We start from the raw sequence: 20886 nt of genomic DNA on the forward strand, positions 1-20886 counted from the left end.
ATTTACAGGTCAATTTGGAGACATGCCCTAATTCTGACACTCTTTGCTTGCTTTTCAGAGACACTATGTTGTGAAGTGACTTAATTGGTATGATCAAACTGACAAGCAACAGTCGTTGATGCCACTTTAACACCAAGTGATCCTTATACAAGCTAACCCTTGTTAATCATCACATCAAACCCAAACTGTAGCTAACATAGTCATAGCTAATTTTAGCCCCCCAGCTAGACCTAATATACTAGCTAACCTTGACTTTCATGAACTGGCCATAGCTTTGTCTAACGCTAACGCTATCTAAAACTTCCTAACCATAACACTAGCTAGCCATAACCCAGTTTAACAGTAACACTAATCTGTAGCCATATTTATCACTAATCCGAACTCTATTTAACTGTATCTAACTCCATCTACCTTTCTACTTCTACCTATGCTAACTGTACTCTGTTTAGTAGATTGGCCCCAGGTTGAAAAAAATGGCATAAAAATGGCTCCCAAGTAGATCAGTTAGCCTGGAGTCTACTCAGAAACAAGGGCTGAATTGTCTCAGTAGTGTGCTGGGATACTTTGCTGAAACCAATAGTTTTGAAGGCAAAAATATATCCAACCAGTTTGGCACAGAATGGTTGACTGATATTGCACTGTGTGAAAAAGCCTTATAAAGCTTTTTGCCGCCGTGTTGAGCTCAGTCTATGTGGAACACTCAAATGGGGTTAAAAGATTAGTTCTATTGAGGTGTGTATTTTATTTACTCATCATTTCTTTTTGCGATCAATATAGTTTCAAAACTTTTTTTGTTTTAAAAATCGAGTTGGGATATTTTGGAGATGAAGTAAAAAAGATTTAAGAAGATAAAGACATATTATGGTAATTATAATTTTTTTTATAAGTATTAGATTATATGCCCTCTCACTATTATTAGGGCTAGTGATATGTAGGATATTGTTTTTTTTGCATGGCCATCCATTCTTCAATATTTAATTAGAGCCCCCACCTACTGCAATTGGGTAGGGGCTGAAGCATTAGATCCCCTTATTGTTTTATTTATTTTTTTAAAGCCACCATCCACTAGCCATGTATGGGGGCCTCGACAGATACTTTGTCTCCCCCTCACTTTATTATTTAATTATAGCTCCACCATTACGTAGGGTGGACACTGATCTGTCCACCCTCCATTCTTTATTTTACAGCCCTCAGGTTCTCCCTGTATATTAATTGTGACTGGGCAGCAATAGCTGAGATCTTTTGATCTCCCTGCTGGCTCAAAAAAAGTCCCCCTCAGCCAGAGCCAGTGTACCAGGCCCAGACAGAGGCCCAGGGGGTCCCAGTTGGAACCCTGGTTCTGGGCAACCGATTGTGCCACTTTATGAGTAATCCAACTCTGGTGAATGAGCTTGCTGTATGATGAAACTTATGTTTGGCTAAAACAGACCCTACAAGAGATGAGTGGTTTCTGAAACTATCTCAAATAAAAGCAGGTTAAAATAATATATATTATTTACTAACTATATTAGCACCAATAGTATACTATATGACTTTATCAAGAGACTAACAATAGTACTGATGGTTTTCTTTCACGCAATTAAACAAACACACTTAAAAAGGTTTGTAAATACAAAATAAATCTAAAAGTCGAATACTAGACTTTTCTATTAAGTCTTGCTGGGGTAAAATATGTGTCTGCACTGCACACATTTATAATTTGATATGGGTTTAGTGGAGGTAAATCTATAGCCCGTTTACTATTGCATTGATTCTAGTCTGACCCAGAAATGGTCATTAGCTACAGGCAATTATTCAAGGTCTACATGCCTGCAAAATTACAACCCAAAACTTACAGGCCAAGGTCACTGGAGTGCTGAATGCTGCAAAAGCATTTATCTGAATTTCACTGACCATAGTGTATGTTTAGTTTATTTGCCATTATCAGGAAATACAGATTAAGCATTAAGTAATTCAATACCCGCACATTTCACAAATAAACAGAAATGACTGTAAAGGAACAAATGGCAGTATCTTTTTTCCCAACCAAATCCTCGTGGTCATATTATATGTCCCTGCAGGTAAAAGTAGCCAGGATAAAGGAATGTAATCATTTAACTTTTAACCCATTCATACCTGGAATGGGCACCTTCAGACAAAGAAAATAAATACAAGACTAACTTGTGTATGAAACATTTTTTAAAAATGACAACTTACTTCAGTTCAATTATAACGCGTATCTTCGTAGCCAAGTGTGCCCATTAATCCAATACGATATAAGCTGTGATGCTGTGTGTGTGTAGTCTCTCCAGCATGTGTAGTATAATGAAAGAAATCCTAGCTGGGCCCCTTAATGCTGCCCCCACCTCTTCTGTGATGACATGTTCCAGAGAAAGACAGTAATAGTGATAATAATTAATTCATACCCGGAAAAGCACTGCATGTATGCAGACCATTGCATATGGGTCTGATAATAGTTCTGTTACAGCTCGGCTCAGCTCCTCCTGCCGTTAGAAGGCAGACTGCAACATCATGCATTACAGGTCTCTCCAAATCAGGATCTGCAGAGGCCTATTATGCTGAACATCTGAGGTCTAGAATAAATAGGGGGTTAAATAGAATCTAATGTAACCACTTCCTTTCACTCGTTCCTCAAAGACACAGACGCGCCACTCTGTTTTCTGTTAGCTCTAGGCAGAATGATTGTTGTAAAATAGAAAACCACAATGTTTAAATGTGTGCCACGTGAACAGCTGTTTGTGTATATATATATATATATATATATATACACAAGACAGGTTGATACGATTGATACAATATACATCATTATTTTAAATAAATGTAGGACCCACCGATATTGTTGTACGGTGACGTAGTGCTGGGCGTAACACGATATGGCCCATGTGGTGTAACTGAATCCCCATATTGGCTTGCTGAGATAGGAGATTTTAAGTAGTCTTGTAAAATTTAATTATTGAAAAAAAAATTGTGTGTGCGCTGTTCCTTAATCTGTATTTTGTATACATTTTGGTCTTCATGGCGACACCACTGCTGAGTAATGCATGTTATAGATTTTTCACACAATTCCTAATTTACAGTGCTTTGCCCTAAACAAGCAGTAGGATTTATAGGGTGTTCTATCCCCCCAAACCATCCAAGGACCGCATTATTTTTAGATCACTTAATATGCATCTACATAGATATTTTGTCTATGGAACTATTTTCAGTTGTAACTGTTCCATGTGGTACTGCTGCTGAAACTAATTGATTCAAAACACAAAATACATGGTGTCATTTCACAAATTCATCACTTAAAGCTGCTCTGTCACCCACAAGGGCATAAATGCCACCTTTTCAAATGAAAAAAGAGGGAGACTTTAATTTAGGGGTGTGAGTGGAGGTGTTCAGAGAAATTGTAGGTGACTTACTAATAATACATTATGCAACTAAAATGCAATTTAGGACAAGAACAATGTATCTTATTTACACAGACTGTTTTCTTAACACATTTATTGTAGTTTAACCCCTTAAGGACCAAACTTCTGGAATAAAAGGGAATCATGACATGTTACCATATTATGTGCAGCACAGATAAATTGTACATACCTTATGCTGTGCCCCACAGGTACTGTCATCTTCGATAATCACCTCCTGTAACTTCATCCACCAGGAGCCCATGTCAGTAGTAGTGATGTCGTGAACACAAAATTTTCGGTTCGCGAACCCGCAAACGTTTGCGAACCGGCGAACCGGGCGAACCGCCATAGACTTCAATGGGCAGGCGAATTTTAAAACCCAAAGGGACTCTTTCTGGCCACAATAGTGATGGAAAAGTTGTTTCAAGGGGACTAACACCTGGACTGTGGCACGCCGGAGGAGGATCCATGGCAAAACTCATGGAGCATGGAAAATTACACAGTTGATGCAGAGTCTGGTTTTAATCCATAAAGGGCATAAATCACCTAACATTCCTAAATCACAATGGATATGGATTGAAACATGACATATGACATATTGACACCTTGACATATGGATTGACACCTGTCCTCAGAGCCCCTGATACACACTGACACAGAGCAGAATAGGGACTGTTCCCCCTACATAGGGTCACTTGGCAGATATGGGTTGACACCTGTCCTCAGGGACCCTGATACACACTGACACAGAGCAGAATAGGGACTGTTCCCCCTACATAGGGTCACTTGGCAGATATGGATTGACACCTGTCCTTAGGATCCCTGATACACACTGACACAGAGCAGAATAGGGACTGTTCCCCCTACATAGGGTCACTTGGCAGATATGGATTGACACCTGTCCTCAGAGACCCTGATACACACTGACACAGAGCAGAATAGGGACTGTTCCCCCTACATAGGGTCACTTGGCAGATATGGATTGACACCTGTCCTCAGGGACCCTGATACACACTGACACAGAGCAGAATAGAGACTGTTCACTAAATGCCAAACATTGTTATACAGGGGAATATTCAGTAAATAAGGATAAGGGGGGGGGGACCTACTGTCCTCCCCCCCCGGCCCCCACCCGTGAGAGGTGGGTGGGGGCCATAAAAATAATGAGGGGGGGGACCTACTGTATGATGTTGTATCGATCATGTAGTGTAAGGGTTACGCCCGCTTCACAGTGACAGACCAAACTCCCCGTTTAACGCACCGCAAACAACCGCAAACAGTCCATTTGCACAACCGCAAACTCCCCATTTACACAAGGTTGGATACCAAGCTAGCCATGTCCGTTCCTTGTCCTCACTGATGTCATTGAAGGTCTCTTCCTCCACCCAGCCACGTACAACACCAAGGGTCCCTGAAAGTATGCTAATAAACTGAAAAAAGAAAAGATCTCCCAAGAAGGAGATCTAAAACTGGCATAGGAAAAGGTTAGACAACTATAATAAAGTGATACCTACAAATCCTAGTGAGCATAGGTGTATAATAGAGGGAGAAAGGGAAAGCAGAGTAATGCTTCCTAATACCGTGGTTAGTACCCTTTGTTAAAGTAAATTGAGTAATGGACAAAAGTCTTTATCGTATCATTTATAAATAACAAAGGGATAATATACTCATTCCCCTATAGTGGATAATTGTGTAATAATGATAATACTATTACCTATTATATAATATTGGCAGGGGCAAGGAAATTCCCTCTAAATAGATGGGTATAGGCAGAGAGTATGGAGACCGGAGTGATAAAGTGTCCATAAGGGGATATAAAGTTAAATGTATCACAGGCACACAGCCACCCTTTCTCTAGCTCTAGCTAGTTTCCAGAAATGCTGGATAGGTAGAAGGGCTATAAAGACTCCGAGAGGTCTAAGAAGAATCCTCTAGCCCTAATCTCCTTAAACACCTTCAAGGGTGTTCTAAGCTAAAGCTCAATCTAAACGTTTAGATGACTGCCTGATTTCCCATCACAGATGCTGGCTAGGAATAACACTGTGCAACACAAAGAGTGGGTCTAAGTGCCCATAGTGCAGTAAAGTGTCCCTAGTGAAGTGAAAAAGAGAATAACGAGCTGGCGCTCAAGAGAATAACGAGCTGGCGCCCTATCAGGGGACATGTATATGGCATCGATTTTAGGAACCGGGAGATGGAAAAAGATGCTTGGTTGGTCCTCCTACTTCAAATTTGGGGCATTGCGTGTGCAGTCTAATGTGCCACCAGATAGGAGTGGTGTGTTAAGTAGTATTATTCCTATCAGTTTAATCCCTGTTATGTGCCTTTTTTGGTTTTGTTTTTGAAGCCACAGTGCAGCACCAGAGGCCCGAAAAATTAGGCATGTACACATGCCTGAAAAATTAGGTATTGTTGCAGCTGCTGCTGTAGCAGTGGCCAGAAAAATTGATGTTTGTTTCCCAGGCAGAAAGTGCCCTAAAACATTGCGGCTTGAACCCTAGTTGGTGGCGGATAAGTCACGCAAGTCAACCGGCATTCAGAGCTAAAATACAGCAGCGTGTGGACCATTTTTAGCCCAAGGCAGCTCATCTCATCAGGCCTTTTTTAATCGAATGTATCGCCCAGTGTCAGTCCCTTCGGGATCCATCCCTCATTCATCTTAATAAAGGTGAGGTAATCTAGACGTTTTTGACATAGGCGACTTCTCTTCTCAGTGACAATACCTCCTGCTGCACTGAAGGTCCTTTCTGACAGGACACTTGAAGCGGGGCAGGCCAGAAGTTCTATCGCAAATTGGGATAGCTCAGGCCACAGGTCAAGCCTGCACACCCAGTAGTCAAGGGGTTCATCGCTCCTCAGAGTGTTGATATCTGCAGTTAAGGCGAGGTAATCTGCTACCTGTCGGTCGAGTCGTTCTCTGAGGGTGGATCCCGAAGGGCTGTGGTGATGCGTAGGACTTAAAAAGCTCCGCATGTCCTCCATCAACAACACGTCTTTAAAGCGTCCTGTCCTTGCCGGCATGGTCGTGGGAGGAGAAGGATGACTTTCACCTCTTCCCCTGTTAGATTCCCGTTGTGCTGTGACATCACCCTTATACGCTGTGTAAAGCATACTTTTTAATTTATTTTGCAAATGCTGCATCCTTTCCGACTTGTTGTAATTTGGTAACATTTCAGCCACTTTCTGCTTATACCGGGGGTCTAGTAGCGTAGGGTGCAGTACAGGTCGTTCTCCTTCAGCCTTTTTATACGAGGGTCCCTCAACAGGCACAACAGCATGAAAGACCCCATTTGCACAAGGTTGGATGCCGAGCTACTCATTTCCCGTTCCTCCTCCTCAGTGATCTCAATGAAGGTATGTTCTTCCCCCCAGCCACGTACAACACCACGGGTAGCAGATAGGTGACAACGAGCACCCTGGGATGCCTGTTGTGGTTGGTCTTCCTCCTCCTCCTCAAAGCCACATTCCTCCTCTGACTCCTCTTCCTCACAATCCTCTTCCAGCGTTGCCGCAGGTCCAGCAAGCGATGCTGATAAGGCTGTTTCTGGTAATGATGGTAACCACAACTCTTCACGCTCATCTACGGCCTGATCCAGCACTCTTCGCAGGGCACGCTCCAGGAAGAAAACAAATGGTATGATGTTGCTGATGGTGCCTTCGGTGCGACTGACTAGGTTTGTCACCTCCTCAAAAGGACGCATGAGCCTACAGGCATTGCGCATGAGCGTCCAGTAACGTGGCAAAAAAATTCCCAGCTCCCCAGAGGCTGTCCTAGCACCCCGGTCATACAAATATTCATTAACGGCTTTTTCTTGTTGGAGCAGGCGCTCGAACATTAGGAGTGTTGAATTCCAACGTGTCGGGCTGTCGCAAATCAAGCGCCTCACTGGCATGTTGTTTCGCCGCTGGATATCTGCAAAGTGCGCCATGGCCGTGTAGGAACGCCTGAAATGGCCACACACCTTCCTGGCCTGCTTCAGGACGTCCTGTAAGCCTGTGTACTTATGCACAAAGCGTTGTACGATCAGATTACACACATGTGCCATGCACGGCACATGTATCAACTTGCCCAACTTCAATGCCGCCAACAAATTTGTTCCGTTGTCACAAACCACTTTGCCGATATCCAGTTGCTGTGGAGTCAGCCACTTTTCCACCTGTGCGTTCAGGGCAGACAGGAGTGCTTGTCCGGTGTGACTCTCTGCTTTCAAGCAAGTCAAACCCAAGACAGCCTGACACTGCCGTATCCGGGATGTGGAATAGTACCTGGGGAGCTGGGGGGGTGCCGTTGATGTGGAGCAAGACGCAGCAGCAGAAGAGGACTCAGCCGAGGAGGTTATGGAAGAGGATGGAGTAGGAGGAGTAGAGGAGGTGGCAGCAGGCCTGCCTGCAAGTCGTGGCGGTGTCACCAACTCCTCTGCAGAGCCACGCATTCCATGCTTGTCAGCCGTCAGCAGGTTTACCCAATGCGCAGTGTAGGTGATATACCTGCCCTGACCATGCTTTGCAGACCAGGTATCAATGGTCAGATGGACCCTTGCCCCAACACTGTGTGCCAGACATGCTATTACTTCCTTTTGCACAATCGAGTACAGGTTGGGGATTGCCTTTTGTGCAAAGAAATTTCATCCGGGTACCTTCCACTGAGGTATCCCAATAGCCACAAATTTTTTGAACGCCTCAGACTCCACCAGCTTGTATGGTAAAAGCTGGCGGGCTAATAGTTCAGACAAGCCAGCTGTCAGACGCTGGGCAAGGGGGTGACTTTCTGACATTGGCTTCTTACGCTTAAACATGTCCTTGACAGACACCTGACTGTGGGCAGATGAGCGGGAACTGCTAAAGACGAGAGACGGAGTGGCGGATGGTTGAGAGGGGGCAAGGAGGACAGCAGTCGATGACGTGGCTGAAGATGCTGGACCAGGAGGAGGATGGCGGCTTTGAGTTTGTGTGCTGCTTGTACTCATGTGTTGATCCCATAGGCATTTGTGATGTGCGATCATGTGCCTACGCAAAGCAGTTGTACCTAGGTGGGTGTTGGACTTCCCACGACTCAGTTTCTTTTGGCACAGGTTGCAAATGGCATCGCTGTTGTCAGAGGCAGACACACAAAAAAAATGCCACACTGCTGAGCTCTGCAATGACGGCATTCTGGTGGTGGACACAGCATGCGTTGATTGGTGTGCTGTTGGGCTGTCCCCAGGTGCCGATGCATGCTGTCTGACTGTGCCACTAGCTCCTTGCGACGACCTCCCCTTGCTTCCAACTCGTCTCCTCCTCCTCTCTGTCTCCCCATCTGAACTTTCACCCTGTTCTTCTTCTTGCCGAGCGGGCACCCACGTGACATCCATGGACGCATCGTCATCATCAACCGCTTCACTTGTATCTGAAAACTCAGCAATGGAAGCAGCAGCGGGTACAACATCATCATCATCACACCGTACGTCCATGTGTGTAATGCTTCCTGACTGAGACATATCCCTGTTATCTACATCTTCTGGCAATAATGGTTGCGCATCACTCATTTCTTCAAACGGATGTGTAAATAACTCCTCTGACAGATAAAGTGAAGCGGCTGTGGTGCTAGTGTTGGTGGTGGCGGCAGGCGGGTGAGTGGTATCTTGAGAGGTGCCCGAAGCTAAGCTGGAGGAGGATGGTGCGTCAAGGTTCCGAGCGGAAGCTGTAGAAGATTGGGTGTCCTGTGTTAGCCAGTCAACTATGTCCTTCAGGGTACGTGGCCTCTGAAAATTGGGCATTATTCTAGGGCAAAAGGGAATCACAGCACCACGACCACGACGGCCCCTGCGGGGTGGCCTGCCTCTGCCTGTCATTTTTTTTTGGATTAGTGGTACTATGCGTGCAAGCTACTGTGAGACCAGATATGAGTGGCAATGTGCACTGGCAGAGGTTGGAAGAGTACACGCTGTAGGCCTGACACACCCGCTTGAAGACAACTAACTGCTATTCAATCTATAACAGTGAAAAAAGTTTTGGGGTTTTAAATGCACGCTATAGTGACACCAGATATGAGTGGCAATGTGCACTTGCAGAGGTTGGCAGAGTACACGCTGAAGGCCTGACACACCCGCTTGAAGGACACTGACTGCTATTAGCTTACAGTGAAAAACTTTTTTTTCTTTTTAAAGGCACGCTATTGTGACACCAGATATGAGTGGCAAAGTACACTGGCAGAGGTTGGCAGAGTACACGCTGTCCTTACAGCAGAGATCAGATGAGTCCTTCAGGACTGTAGTGGACACTGAATACCCTAGCCTAGCTATCCATTTCCCTATCAAATGAGCAGCAGCTACACTTTCCCTCCTCTATCTAAGAATGCAGCTTCAGAATGAATGTAAAATGGATGCTGTACAGGAGATGGGAGGGTCTGGAAGGGAGGGTCTGCTGCTAATTTGCTGGAATGTGTCTGCTGACCGTGAGGCACAGGGTCAAAGTTTACTCAATGATGACGAATAGGGGGCGGATCAAACCGCGCATGTGTTTGCCCGCCGTGGCGAACGCGAACATGCTATGTTCGCCGGGAACTATTCGCCAGCGAACAGTTCGGTACATCACTAGTCAGTAGCCAATAACACTAATGTCTATGGAAGATACTGCGGGAGCACTCAAGAACAGGGCTGGGGGAATATATAGAATTTGGTGGCAGAAGTTTTGTCAAGTTTTGTTAACTTGAGGCTTCACTAAATTTTAAACTAATCCCTACATTAAGGGCAGTTTTTCGGAAATGCAGAGACGCATTATAAGGATATAAAATTATAAAGACTCCTAAAATCTTGGGTTAATATGTCCCTTAACAATCAGGGAGTATACAGGAAACAATATGGTTTTGTGTATAGGCAAAAATGATATTCTGATACATTTGTATGCAATGACATGGTGATCAATTTGCAAGTAAATTGTTAAATGCCGAGTAGAGCACTGTATTAAAAAGCTACGGTATTCAGCTTATCAGCGATCTGCATCATTCTGGTAGTGGTAATGAAAGTGTTAACAACAGATGTGCAATAAAAAAAAAGAATACAATTTGGTTTATGCAGGTGCATTGAGCCGTTAAAGTTTGCAGTATGCTGGCTAGGTCAGGATATGTCATAGGGTGCTATAAGCAGTCGCAGCATTAACTTATAAAAACTGAGCAATACTGATGCCCAACTACGCTTGGATTCAAGGGTGAAGCCAGAATTATAGCAATTATGGTTTTTGTACAAGTTTTCCCTACCTACCCGATTTCAGGGGATTAGTCCTAATTTTTGGGTTCTATCCCACCGTCCCAACTTAGTTCCCTGATGTCCTGCTTTTGGGGATACCAGATAACTGTCCCCGGCAAGCATAGCGTAAGTGCGTCATTATACACTCAGAGCATTAGAAACAGTGCTCCCTGCAGAGTCTTCCCTCAGTGGGATGGCCTTACATGATGGACAGGCAGCAGGGCCGGTGCTATGATTTTTGACTACACAGGCGAAGATGCATTTTGACGCCCCCGCCCCGCCGAAAAAAAAAATAAACAATGCATCTTCACCTCTGTGTTTCGTAGCCCCCTTTTGAATTTCTTATCCCCATTAGTGTTGCATATCCACTCTCTTGAATGTCTTACCCCTTTGGCCCCTTTGTGCCTTACACCCCCCTTTAGTGTGTCTCCTACAACCCCTCTTATGTATTTCTTACTTCCCCGCCAGCCCCTTTCTGTCTCTTTCTTCCCCCCAGCCCCTATCTATCTCTCTTTTTCTCCCACATAGACATAGATACCGGCAAAAATACATACATGCACAAATACACAAACATACAGACACACAACCATACAAGCACACAGACATAATTATTCAGGCACACAGTCACAAAGATATACAGACACACAGTCATAAAAGCCACACAATCAAACAAACACAGTCATACAATCTACACATACAGGTACCGTATATACTCGAGTATAAGCCGACCCGAATATAAGCCGAGGCCCCTAATTTTACCCCAAAAAACTGGGAAAACGTATTGACTCGAGTATAAGACTAGGGTGGGAAATGCAGCAGCTACTGGTAAATTTCTAAATAAAATTAGATCCTAAAAAAAATATATTAATTGAATATTTATTTACAGTGTGTGTATGAATGCAGCGTGTGTGTATGAGTGCAGCGTGTGTGTATGAGTGCAGTGTGTGTATGAGTGCAGTGTGTGTATGAGTGCAGTGTGTAGTGTGTGTGTGTGTATGTGTGTATGAGTATGTGTGCAGTGTGTGTATGAATGCAGTGTGTGTGTGTGTTGCAGAGCCTTGGTGGGGAGTGGGCAATTTTTTTTATTTTTGTATTATTTTAATATTTTTTAGGATTAATTTTTATTATTTTATTTTATTTAATTATTATTTTTTTATTATTTTAATATTTTTTATGATTAATTGTTATTATTTTATTTTATTTAATTATTAATTTTTTATTATTTTAATATTTATTTTTTATTATTTTATTTGTAATATTTATTATTATTTTTTTTCGTCCCCCTCCCTGCTTTATACATAGCAGGGAGGGGGGCTCCTTCCCTGGTGGTCTAGTGGCCTTGGTAGTTCAGTGGGGGGGAGGAGGGGGCTGTCAGAGAGTTTACTTACCTCTCCTGCAGCTCCTGTCAGCTCTCTCCAATGTACCGTATATACTCGAGTATAAGCCGAGTTTTTCAGCACATTTTTTGTGCTGAAAAACCCCAACTAGGCTTATACTAGAGTCAATAGTCTGTATTATAGCAATTTATTTCATTGCCATAATACAGACAGGGGGCTGTGGGGGCTGTCAGAGAGTTTACTTACCTCTCCTGCAGCTCCTGTCAGCTTCCTCCTCCTCTGCGCGGCTCTCGCGAGACTTACAGTGGGAGCTGACCGAGGTGCTGAACGGACGGCGCGGAGGAGGAGGAAGCTGACAGGAGCTGCAGGAGAGGTAAGTAAACTCTCTGACAGCCCCCACAGCCCCCTGTCTGTATTATGGCAATGAAATAAATTGCTATAATACATACTATTGACTCGAGTATAAGCCTAGTTGGGGTTTTTCAGCACAAAAAATGTGCTGAAAAACTCGGCTTATACTCGAGTATATACGGTACATTGTCGTACAAACACAGACATACATTCATACACAGGCACACACAGAAATACAGACACAGACATAAAGAAACAGAGATAGGCATATAGAGACATACATACACAATGATACAGAGACATACATACACAGACAGTCATAAAGAGACATACAGACAAGGCATACAGAGACATACATTCACAGATAAACAAAGAACCCTGCACACTGATTCCGTGTAAATGCTCCGGCCATCCACAGTGGTGGATGCTCTGTGTCAGGCGGACGTCGCTGGATCCACTAGTAAAGTCTTCAAAAGGAATAAACGCAGGCAACACTCCAATAGTAAGGATGGTATATTTATTGGTAGGTGAACCACCCCATAGAAAGTGTGACGTTTCAGCTCATGCAATAAGGCTCTGCTGAGCCGAAACGTCGCACTTTCTTTGGGGTGGTTCACCTATCAATAAATATACCATCCTTACTATTGGAGTGTTGCCTGTGTTTATTCCTTTTGAATACATACACAGACAGTCATACATAGACATACAGACTGTATGTCTCTGTATGACGGTCTGTGTATGTACACAGGATGGCTAAAAGATAGATCCCCATCTGTCGTGCAACTTCAACAATGCTTTGAAAGCTGGGGCTCTACCGATTCCCCATGCTTGCAGGATTGTATTTAGCACGGAGCAGTATTTGTGTGTTTGACTGTAAGCATGTGTTTGTATGGAGTATATTTGTATGATTGTAGGGGTGTGTTTGTATGTAGTTTTTGCGTTTGAATGCAAGCATGCATTTATGTGTAGTGTTGGTTTTTGAACGCAGGTGTGTGTTTATATATAATTTTGGTGTCTGAAACAGAGGTGTGTTGTATGTTGTGTTGACGTTTGCATGCAGGTGTTTATTTGTGTGTAGTGTTGGTGTTTGAATGCTGAGATATATGCACATATACATATACACATACACTGCCACACACTGTGATACACATACACAAAGATACACACACTGACACACATTCAGATACACATATACACAAACTGATGCACATTCAGATAGACAGACGCACAGATACACACACATACAGATACACACAAACACTGACAGACATACAGATAAACACATACACAATGATAGTCATACACAAACACACAAAGCCACACTAACAGACAGACATACAAACACACACTGACAGACACAGATACACACATACACAATGATAGACATACACAAACACACAAAGACACACTGACAGACAGACATATACACACACAGACACACTGACACATACACACACTGACACACTGACAGACATATACACACACAGACATACTGACAGACAGACATATACACACACAGACACACTGACAGACAGACATATACACACACAGACACACTGACACACAGACATATACACACACAGACACACTGACAGACAGACATATACACACACAGACACACACATTGACAGACAGGTTCCGGAGGGTGGCTTACCTGGGATCCAAAGTGCTGCCTGAGGTAATTGGGAGTTGGAGGAGCTGGTCCTGCCCAGCCCCCCTCCTCTCTCTCTGCCTTCTCTTGCTCTTTCTGCTCGAGTCTTCTTGGGAGGACTTCCTCCCATGCTGGCGAGAAGGTGGCCGGCGGCAGCTCCGCCCCTGCTTGGCGCCAGCCGCGCTGTGTGCTACAGAGGGAGCAGGGATATGACGTGTCATATCTCCGCCCCCTCCAAACAGTCCGCGGCGCTGCAGTTGGCGCTTGGCCACGCTACAAGAAGTGACCGGCAGGAGAGGGGAGCTGTGCGCTTCCCTCCTGCCGGTCACCCAGACTTTTGCGCCCCCGGGCCGGTGCGCCCTAAGGCGGCCGCTTGTGCCGCCTTATGGACGCTCCGGCCCTGACAGGCAGCCTGATGTGCATTAATGCCTGGATGACCTGCCAGTAATTTGAGTTTACCCTCCCCCTTTGGGTGAAATCAGTGACATGATCGGGTCACTGGCCCACCATTTACTACCCACCCACCAGCATTCCATTTCGTGGGATGCCGTAGATGGGAGGTATGGTGTGGTAGACAGGGCTTTGTATCCAGGCAAATAGGTGGCCAGGCTGCTTGAATAAAGTGTTATGAAAGGTTTTTGCAGTGCAGTTTTTGCAGACCTCTTCATTGACCTATAGTCACCCAGACCACTACAGGTCAATGAAGTGGTCTGGGTGCCAGGTCCCCCAGGTTTTAACCCTTCAGATGTAAACATAGCAGTTTCAGAGAAACTGCTATGTTTACATTGCAGTGTTAATCCAGCCTCTAGTAACCCCTTCAGTCCAGCGGGAGGGGGGATCGGAGGGTAGGGGTGACCTAAGGGTTATATAGTGTCAGGAAAACAAACTATAGTGATCCTTTAAGAAAATGGTTTTAGTGATAGATCATCTTAAGGAGTTCAGCTAGATAGAGTAGTGTGTCTTACAAGAGAGAGTAAGGGGCATTGACATTTAGGTTGACTTATCATTTAGCAATAGTGGCTGATGAATAGTTAAATGATAATTTTGACAAATACTTTTTTTGTGTCTTCCTCCTTTGATAATGTACTAAAAAGGGAAGGAGTGTGTGGAATAAATGATCTCCTAGTGGAAGTTGAGTTTACGTTTGTCTTCTTCCAGTACACCTCAATGGATTTAGATAGCTGGGTTTTCAATTTGAGGGGGTATTATACACACAAACTTAAGCCCTGTGCTCAAACTCCCACTACTCCTGGACAGCAGAAATATTTATAGTACACATCAGCCCCAATACATAATAAAAACCAAAGAAAAAAGCTGCTTTAGCACTATCCCAAATCCCTACGCACATTTAAATAACTGGAGGTTGTTTAGTATCACTCTAATGGTCATTCAAGTGTAAGCGCACCTGCCTAGTGAAGGCAAAACCTCTTAGGTAAGGTAACTGATGCATGTAACATTTCATAATGTGCTAACATGCCACTATGACAACCAATGTGATAATCCTATTAAGTGAATTATTACCTTTATTTTATATATGTATATAACTATAACACTTCAGTTAAAGAATACATACATTGCCCACATATTCTGAACAATATTGTGTTTCATTCCATCCATGAATCCGTAATGAATATTAGGTTGTCATGAAAACCAACACAAAACCATGGGAGTGACATTCCTCACATTTTTCAATCAACATAAAACAAATGAAAGTAATGCTGAGCAACGAATGCATGCACCATGAACATTAACAAATCTTTCCTCTAAGTAGGGTAAATCGAAAAAACATTTTAGCCATCTCTAAAGAGAGAATTAAAAGTGAATTTCATTTGTAAGGCCAGAGTAGCTTAACTGAAAGCACAACTGGCTTAGAGAATTTTTACAGTCTGACTATTTGACCTTAAAGTCACTTTGAATTCTCACCCTGTAAATCAGTGTGTTACTGTGCTGGTTAGCCCCCACTGACAGGAGAAGTGAATAACATTGATTATATTGTTACAATGGCAACTGTCAAGGGGTAGGATATATTGGGCAGCAAGTGAACAGTCAGTTCTTGAATTTTATGTTCTGGTAGCAGGAAAAATGGGCAAGCAAAAAGATTTACATGACTTTGACAAGTGCCAAACAGTGCTGGTTAGATAACTGTGTCAGAGCATCTCCAAAATAGAGTCTTGTGGGGTGTTCCTGGTATGCAGTGGTAAGTACCTACCAAAAGTAGTGCAAGAAAAGACAACTGGTAAAATGACATCAGGAGCAAAGGCTAGCCTGTCTGGTCTGAAAGCTCAGAAGAACTGGCCATGCAATTTGCTGCATATTGGGTAGTGTAGAACGGTCAAAGTGCCGATAATGACCCCTGTTCACTGCCAAAAGTGACTTCAATGGGAACATAAACGTCAGAACTGGATCATGGACCAATGGAAGAAGGTTGCCTGGTGTGACGAATATCACGAGTCACTATCTCCCATGCGCCCCTGCAGGCTGCCACACTTTTCTCAGGCTCCTGAACTCTCCAGGAATTATCTTAATTTTAACCTCCTTACATTCATAATCCATCACAAATATTTTAAGGACCAATATCGACTCCACATATAACACAACTGGATTTACCAAAATTGAACGATTAGCATTACTAAACTGAAATACACAACGGATTGAAATATACTTCCACTGGACCATCTTACTACCAGGAAGAGATACCTTCAGCTGAACACCACAAACAAGGTACATTTAAACAAAAAAAACGACTCACCTCCATTTGTGCATTGGGTTTTGGATTTGATCATCCATTCAGCAATGCTCACATTTCATTTCTAAACACCAAGAAAACTAATTGATAAAACATATTTCACTAAAACACATTGGTTTTGAACTCCTGTAATCTGACCTGCATGCATGCTTTCTTATCTGTTATCTTCAATGCAGCCTGAAATGCAAAATCTCATGGAATCCTATAGAGCAGGGCAATGTAACCAGCCCCCACTGCTAACATCCCTACAAAAACTAGAAGCTATTTTAACTTCTTCACTGCTGAGGGAATGATCACCTATACTCCCTCATATCTGTATTCCCTCAGACCCCAAAAAGCAGTGGCTGCACTCAATTCATCGCTAGTGGCTACCCTAAAATCACTTGGCATCTTCAAAGGGCCTGATAGGAGCTGTCATGGAGGAAAATCAAAACTTAAAGTTCAATCTAATTACACTATCACAGCTGCTCCACCACCCTGTCTACCTGCAAGCCCAATTGAAGTGATTCAAACTAGAAGTCACAAAAACCACACTATCAAATCAAGGAAACCTCTTTGTGTGATCCCCATTAGAAGGCACACTGTTTCTAAAGTACAGAGCAAAAACTCATAATCCCAAGACTGTCCTAGCAGATCAATCCTATGTTATGCCCAGGGCCGGACTGGCCCACCGGGATACCGGGGAATTTCCCGGTGGGCCGCAGCACCTGGGGCCGGGCAGGAAGCCCTGATGTGTAATTTAAATAATTTCCCCTCGGACTGTAATAGCCTGTGTCAGTCCGAGGGAACGAAGGGAGAGAGGGAGGGAGGGGCTGGGGCTGGAGGGAGGTGCTGGTGCGGCCCATTTAGGCTGCCAGGGGGCCGGAGGGAGTTCTAAATCTCCCTCCTGAATCTTCAGCAATTCGTGCCTCTATGCTCCGCCCCCGGACTCAAGCCCCACCTCCAGTGAGCAAGCTCCCCCCCCCCCCCCCCCCCACATGCTGCTGACCTGGAAGGAAGAGGTCAGAAAATGGAGACATTACCTTCCAGTGCTCCTAGTCTCCCACAGCCTTCTGTGACAGGTAAGTAAGGTGATGTGAAGTGGCTATGGTGCTTTAGAGTGCAAAGTTACTTAAAACGTATAACTATATAGCTCCTGGGGAATTAATCTCTATATAAAAGATAACTTACTAGGCTGAAAAAATATATATATATTTTTAAAATATTGTAATGTGGAATCTAGAATCCTGTCTAAGACTAAGCCTTGGTAGAGTTACTGCTTGGCCACTTAGTAACAATAATGTATTATTATTATTTATTTATTTTAAAGAACTTTTTCTTTTTGTTGGGGTGTAAACAGAGTATAAATACATATTTAGTTTTGATATACCCCAATAGAAACAATGGGAATTTTCACTAATCATGGTGTGTATATATAATATATATATGTGTGTTAACCAACTCAATAAACAATTTTATCTGCATAATATTCCAAAGGCTGGGGGGAAGGATTTTTCAAAAAGCTAAAAAATAAATAAATACATAAATGTAATAAAATAAATAAATAATGATTTCTTATTATTTTAATACATACACACACACACACACACACACACACAATGGTGTACTAAGGGGTGGTGGGGGCGGTCCGCCCCGGGTGCCACTCACTAGGAGCGGCATTTCGCCACCCCTGTGTCTTATGAAAAGGGACCGGTGTGCTGTGTTCGTGTATCCATGCTCGTTTCCCATCCAGCAGCAGGATAGCCCGTGGCAACGCTCTTGCGGATTGCGAGAACAGAGGACCCTGCTGCTGCTGGATGGGAAACGAGCATGCAGAGTTCTGGGCCCCTCTTCATTGCCCATCTATGCTGTGCCACCGGACCACCAGGACCAGGTAAGTGTCAGGGAGGGGCAAACCATACACACTGCTCACCATCCCAGCACTTATTCCACACAACATACACTATACACACACTGCATACATTATACACACACTGCATACACTATACACACACTGCATACACTATACACACACTGCATACACTATACACACACTGCATACATTATAAACACAAGCTGCTTCACTATACACACACTCCATACACTATACACACAAGCTGCATACACTATACACACACTGCATATATTATACACACAAGCTGCATTCACTATAAACACACTGCATCCACTATACAAACGCACACACTGCATCCACTACGCAAACACACTGCATTCACTATGCATAAACACACTTATACATGTGTATCTGTATGTCTGTGTATCTGTTTGTGTGTCTGTGTTTGTTTAGGTGTGTCTGTGTATCTGTATGTGTGCCTGTGTGTCTCTCTCTGTGTGCCTGTATGTGTGTTTGTATGTGTATATGTGTCAGTATTTGTCTGTATCTGTGTATGACTGTGTTTCTATGTAAGTGCATGTGTGTACCTATGTGTCTGTGTGTCTGTATGTGTGCCAGTGTGTGTGTATATGTGAGTATATGTGTATGTGCATACATCTCAGCATTTCATCTACACTACACACAAATACAACCCTGCATCCAAATGTCAAAACTACATAAAACACACCACCATATTCAAAAACCACCCTACAGAAAAATGCACACCTGCATTCAAATGCCAATACGTGCAAACACACCCGTACATTCACTCACACATACTCCATAAAAAAACATGCTTACATAAAAAATATACAAACACTGCTCAGTGCTAAATACATTTTTACAAATTGTGATTGTTTTTTTACATGTTAAAGTTGAGGGGGGAGGGCGTGGGTGCCAAATAAAGGATCCGCCCCGGGTGCCAAATGCTCCAGGTACGTCCCTGTACACACATTAAACAAAGTCTACACTCTCTGCTTCAGCCCATGACAGTGATTGTGTGTGTGTGTCTGCTAGTGAGTGAGCTTGTGTGTGTGTCAGTGAGCTTTTCTGTAGTGAGTGTGTGTGTGTGTCAGTGAGTTTGTCTGTAGTCAGCGTGTGTATATGAATGAGTTTCTCAGTAGTAAGCTTGTATGAGTGTTAGAGTTTGTACTAAGTTTGTGTGTGTACCAGTAAGTTTGTCTGTGTGTGTCAGTGAGATTGTCTGTCAGTGAGCATATTTGTGTATATCAGTGAGCTTATGTGTATCAATGAGATTGTCTGTCTGTGAGCCAGTGTATCAATGAGCTGTATCAATGAGTCAGTGAGATTGTCTGTCTGCATGTGAGTATGCTTACTGTATAATTAAACTTTTTACCCTGAACGACCCAATATTTTGAATTAGAAAAAGTAACATACTAATAATATATATATATATATATATATATATATATATATATATATATATATATATATACCGTATATACTCGTGTATAAGTCGATCTCATGTATAAGTCGAGTGCAGTTTTGTGACCAACAATTGTGAAATATGCTATGCCTCGTGGATAAGTCGAGGGTAAAACTTGGGGCTATGAAATTCTGTGATTTTTATAATTATATACACACACACACTCATACAAACACACACTCTGCATTATATACACACACACACTCATACAAACACACACACACTCTGCGTTATATAAACACTGTGTGTTTGTGTGAATGCAGAGTGTGTTTGTATGAGTGTGTGTGTGTGTATATAATGCAGAGTGTGTTTGTAGTGTGTGGGGAGGGCATTTTTATTATTTTTAATTTTTTTATTTAAATATTCTAATTTTTTATTTTAATATTGTAATTATTTTGAATTTTAATATTTTTTTATTCCATTTTTTTTTTTATTATTCAAATTTTTTTTTACCCTGGTGGTCCAGTGGTGTGTACTGTGCAGGAGGGGGGCTGGCAGGAAGCGTTTACTTATCTTTCCTGCAGCTCCTGTCAGCTCCCTTCTCCTGCGTTCTGGTCAGCTCCCCTGTAAGTCTCGCGGTCTGCGTGCCGCGTTGCCACGGTAACCTGTGGCAAGGCTCTGACGCCGCGGCTCTTGCGAGATTTACAAGGGAGCTGACCAGAACGCAGGAGAAGGGAGCTGCAAGAAAGGTAAGTAAACGCTTCCTGCCAGCCCCCAACAGGACCGCCGGGCTTGTAATGAGCCCGGCGGTCCTGGTCTGTATTATGGCAATGTAAGTTGCCATAATACAGACATTGACTCAAGTATAAGTCGAGTGGGGGTTTTTCAGCACAAAAAATGTGCGGAAAAACTAGACTTATACT

The 20886-nt window shown here is 43.3% G+C and overlaps 1 protein-coding gene across 3 annotated transcripts in view; it reads right to left on the reverse strand.

Annotated features, from left to right (window-relative positions):
• TDRP (testis development related protein) overlaps positions 1-10650 on the reverse strand; it is a 161104-nt gene extending 150454 nt beyond the window's left edge. The window contains exon 1 of one of the 3 annotated variants that reach the window (XM_063442904.1): positions 10630-10650. The gene's annotated coding sequence lies outside the window, so the exon portion shown is untranslated. Of the gene's footprint in view, positions 1-2196; positions 2474-3585; positions 3607-10629 lie in introns of those variants that run through there. The other 2 variants (XM_063442903.1, XM_063442902.1) reach the window with 2 other exon arrangements.
• Between the last annotated feature and the right edge of the window lie 10236 nt (positions 10651-20886).

Source organism: Pelobates fuscus, chromosome 2, assembly GCF_036172605.1.
Source record: "Pelobates fuscus isolate aPelFus1 chromosome 2, aPelFus1.pri, whole genome shotgun sequence".
In the NCBI taxonomy this organism is placed as follows: Eukaryota; Metazoa; Chordata; class Amphibia; order Anura; family Pelobatidae; genus Pelobates; species Pelobates fuscus.